This window comes from Cavia porcellus, unplaced genomic scaffold (assembly GCF_034190915.1).
Source record: "Cavia porcellus strain 051 isolate PalLab524CR breed Dunkin Hartley unplaced genomic scaffold, mCavPor4.1 scaffold_22, whole genome shotgun sequence".
NCBI classification, from domain to species: domain Eukaryota; kingdom Metazoa; phylum Chordata; class Mammalia; order Rodentia; family Caviidae; genus Cavia; species Cavia porcellus.
In genome coordinates this window covers 45985869-45990703 of record NW_026947505.1, presented here as the reverse complement: position 1 = coordinate 45990703, position 4835 = coordinate 45985869, and the positions used below count along the sequence as shown (strand labels likewise).

The window sequence follows — 4835 nt, the reverse complement described above, 5'->3', positions numbered from 1 at the left end:
TTACAGAAAATTGAAATAGATGGTCTTTACCTCAATATAATATAGGCCATCTTGACAAATCAACAGCCAGTATCATATTAAATGGCCAAAAATTGAAGGCCTTTACTTTAAAATCAGGTACAAGACAAGGATGTCCTTTATCACCACTCCTATTTAGTATAGTATGGGAAGTACTAAACAGAACAATTAGACAAGAGAGAGAAATAAAAGAGGTAAAGCCAGGAAAAGAAGAAGTTAAATTATCATTGTTTGCAGATGACGATACTCTACATAGAAGACTCCTTAAACCATATTAAAAGACTCTTAGATATAATAAATAAATTCAGTAATGTAGCTGAATACAAAATCAATACTCAAAAATCAATAGCATTCCTATACACTAACAACAAGATCACAGAGAGATAAATAAGAGAAGCCACATCCTTCATACTAGCAACCAAAAAAATGAAGTATTTAGGATTTACTCTTACAAAAGAAGTGAAACACCTATACAGGGAAAATTACAATACACTGAAAAAGAAATTGAAGATGACCTCAGCAAATAGAAAGACCTCCCTTGCTGATGGATAGGAAGAATAAATATTGTGAAAATGGCCATTCTCCCAAAACTCTATACAGATTCAATGCAATCCCAATAAAAAGTATCAACATACCTCATAGATCTAGAGAAATCACTCCTAACATTCATCTGGAGCAAGAAGAGACCTGGAATTGCATAGACAGTTCTAAGCAACAAAGGCAAGGCAGGAGGCATCACAATCCCTGACTTGAAGTTATACTACGAAGCAACTATAGTAAAATCAGCATGTTACTGGAATCAAAACGGAGCCGAAGATCAATGGAAGATACAATGGAAGATCAATTAGAAGATACAACAACAACTAAAAACACACTCAACCACCTTATCTTTGGTAAAGCAGCCAAAGGGGTTCACTGGAAGAATGACAGTCTCTTTAATAGATGGTGTTGGAAAAAAACTGGCTCTCCATTTGTTGAAAACTAAAAGTAGACCCACGCCTATCACCATGTACTAAATTAAATTCCTTTTTTTTTTTTTTATCGGTACCGGGGCTTGAACTCATGACTGCCTGCTTCCAAGGAAGGCGCTTATGCTGCTGAGCTAAATCCCCAGTCCCTAAATTAAAATCTAAATGGATCGGTAGGTTGGCTTCTTCCCGGCGGCCTCTGCGTGCGCGGTGGGTGTTGTACACAATCATCATGGCGGCTGCTGGGGCCGGATGGTATGGAGGAGTCTGGCATGGACACGGAGGCCCAGACAGTAGTAGTCACGGAGGCGCCCCGCGGCAGCTCAACTGCTAGGGGCCGAAGCGTCGGCGGGGGCGGCTCCCGAGGACTACTGCAACCCGTGAGACAACCTGCAGCCTGCCCCTGCCCAGCCCTCTGGGGACTCTGCGGCCCAGGCCTAGGTCAGCAATGGCGAGGACGCAGGCGGCGGCGCGGCCAGAGAGCTGGAGCTGGTGGACCTGCAGATCATCTGGAACAAGACCAAGTACGACGTGAAGGTTCCTCTGGACAGCACAGGTTCCGAGCTGTAACAGAAGATTCACTCCATTACAGGACTCCCACCTGCCATGCAAAAGGTCATGTATAAGGGGCTTGTCCCTGAAGATACCACGTTGAGGGAAATAAAAGTGACCAGTGGGGCCAAGATCATGGTGGTTGGCTCCACAATAAATGATGTTTTAGCAGTAAACACACCCAAAGATGTTTCGCAACAGGATGCAAAGGCTGAAGAGAACAAGAAAGAGCCTCTCTGCTGGCAGAAACAACACAGGAAAGTGTTGGATAAAGGAAAACCTGAAGATGTGATGCCTTCTGTTAAGGGTGTCCAGGGGCGCCTGCCAGCGGTACCTTTGTCTGGCATGTACAATAAGTCTGGAGGAAAAGTGAGACTCACCTTTAAGCTAGAACAAGACCAGCTGTGGATTGGCACTAAAGAACGGACTGAGAAATTGCCCATGGGCTCCATTAAAAAATGTGGTCAGTGAACCTCTTGAAGGACATGAGGACTACCACATGATGGCGTTTCAGTTGGGCCCCACGGAAGCCTCTTACTACTGGGTGTACTGGGTTCCAACTCAATATGTGGATGCAATCAAAGACACTGTGCTGGGCAAATGGCAGTATTTTTGAAAGCACTTTCACCTCTGGCCCAGGAGACTGACCCAAAGTGAAGGACATTGCGGGAGAGACCTGCAGCATCCTGGATTTCAGAGTTCTGGAACTTTGTTCACAAAAACAATCTCTATTCAGTCTGAGGCGATGTGGTGACTGAAGCCAGAGGTGATGTACTTTCACCATTAGCTTAATTTTAACTTAAAATCACCAGTTCCCTTTCTTGCAGTCAGCTTCATACCATTAAGTTAGTACCGTGGAAATGAATAAATCTGAATTCTGAACATGTTGTGTGGAATACTCTACAGTCTGTTTGAGAGTAGATCTGCCAATTAATGTTGAGAACGGAATCATCAAAAGCTTTGTTTTTTGATTTTAAAATGACTTCAACCAAAATATTTTCATAAATCTTTGGTTGCAAACATTTGGACTGGGTTGTGCTAAGTTGGAGTGGTTTTTTCCTTTCTTGATGTAAAATTGTATGCAAAATGAGGGTTTTAGTAAGCCATATTTTCTTGTCCTTTGATTCAGATTTAATTCTCTCCCTTTTTAATTTTCTCGTTTCCCCTAGGTTTGAGTTTTATTTTAAAAACCCAAAGATATCAGTTCCTCTTTTGGTACCTCTTCCACGCCTCCTTTCCTGGGCTCCCTTCCGCCGTGCTGCTGCTGCTTGGGAATGCACGGGGGAGAGCTGTGAGGTCTTGGTCAGGGAGCTCTTACCTTGCCGTGGTGTTTGTGGAGCAGCAGAGAATCTCACAAGTGACTCCTTTGGACCCTGGCTTCTGAGGAGTTCCATTACTGGTTTGATGGCCCTCGGCAGCCCTCACTAAGCATGGCTTCAAGAGCCAGGCTGCTCCAAAGCCCCAGCTCTAAGGAAGAGCCAGGTAGAAGATAATTGTTACAGCCATATAATCCTAGATGTAGAGACCTCTTTTCTTTGAAAGTTTCCAAGAAGTTCTTAAGCAGTCCAATGATTATTTCAATTCTGCTTCTCCATTTGGTCCTTCTGCTCATGCATTAAGTTTAAGTGTCCTTTATCCCAGGTTCAGAGGTGCTGCCTTTGTCAGTAAAAAGACATCTGATCTAGTAGGTTGGCCGATGGCACTTGAACAAAAGAAGTAGGATAAATTGCTTTCATGATAAGCTCATCTTCTGGTTTTGGCCCTTGTGTTCTTTGTACACGTGAACTTCTGACGTCTCCTTATGACTTAATTCACTCTGAAATAAGGGCCAGTCTCTTAACGGATGATACCCTTTGTGCTGTTTGCTGTTTCTCTGTTGCTATCTTTGCAATTCTCCTCTCAATGGTTGCAGGCTCTTATAGTAAGGTTTGGCAAGAAATCTTCCCACCTTCACACTTTGGATTCTAAGCTGTTACCCCTCTCATTCTGTGAAACGTATTAGCATGTTTTCACCTAAGATGGCTATTCCCTGTGAGCCAGTTAATGACAATATTCTATGCCCTTCCCTTCTAAGCTGTAGTTCAGGAATCCAGTCCATATAGACAGACTCTGGCTTTTTGTGGTGTAGTCAATGCCAAGTTATGCATCTGGGCAAGAAAATCTACTCTTTGCTTTTTGGGGGGCATGAGTATGTAAATGAAGTACAGCATCCAAGAAACTGTTTTCATCTCTTAAAAAAGAAGAGCGGTCATTGTGCTTTTTTGTTCTTGATGACCTGAGGTTCTTGGGGAAAAGAGTGTATCTTGGCTACTTATCCCAGCCTCCTGTGGTTGACAGGTCTACAGAGGAACTGATCAGACAGCAACTGAATTCTGCCCTTTTTGTTTGCCAGTGTTCTTGTCCTAAAGACTTGTCTAGCAGTGCCAACACCCACTTTTGGTCTCTCAGAGCTGGTGTTTCTGTCCCTAGATTAGCTCTGAAGCCCCTCTCGTCAGCCTCACTTGCTCCCTGTGTGGCTCCTACTACCCTCTGTTCTCCCTCCTCTTAGTGAGTGTGTGTACCATCCTTTCCCTGCTGCCCAAGGGCCAAACTGCTTGTCACTCAGGCTGTATTGTCTTAGTACACAATGATTCCATCATTTCTGCATTTAAATTTTTTAAAAAAGTAAATGCTTGTAGATTTTCACTAAAACACACATGAGTATATAATCACATAAGTGGCTAAATTTGTTTTATTTACTCTGGAGTTTTCTAAACCGGGCAATCGCCAAGACACAGACAAATTTCAAGGGCATTGTGGGTTCAAATAGATTAATAGGAGTCATCAAATTCTGTGTCTGTACCTTCTCCTAAAGTTGATCATCCAGAAAATATCACTTTTTTATTCATTTTTGTACTTTTTCATATTTTGTATCAATTGCAACTCTGCTGTGTTTCCTATTTATGATTAGTTACTTCCTATCTGACAAAAGAAAAGCGCATATCACACTGATGGAATCACCAGTGGTTTCAGTCGAAGAACCCTCAGTAAAGGGCAACTCTGAAACTCTGGTATAAGATGAAGCTTTTTAATCCCAAATTCCAGTGCGCCATTTTAGGTATTTTAAATTTTTGTTACATTCATATTGTAGTAAGAAAAAGTCATGGTATAAGAACATAGTTAGTCTGGGTTAAAATATTCTGAAATTTGATATATTTTAGAGTAGAGATAGTGGAATTATTACAATTTTCAAGCAGTGTTTAAAATCTGCTATGCTTGAGTTTTTTCAGTGTCTACATAGATCTTGAGAGACAGTTC

General features: G+C 42.1%; 1 pseudogene; it reads left to right on the top strand.

Moving 5' to 3' along the window:
• Positions 1-1203: 1203 nt before the first annotated feature.
• LOC100733057 (ubiquitin domain-containing protein UBFD1-like) lies at positions 1204-2837 on the top strand (annotated as a pseudogene).
• Positions 2838-4835: the final 1998 nt, after the last annotated feature.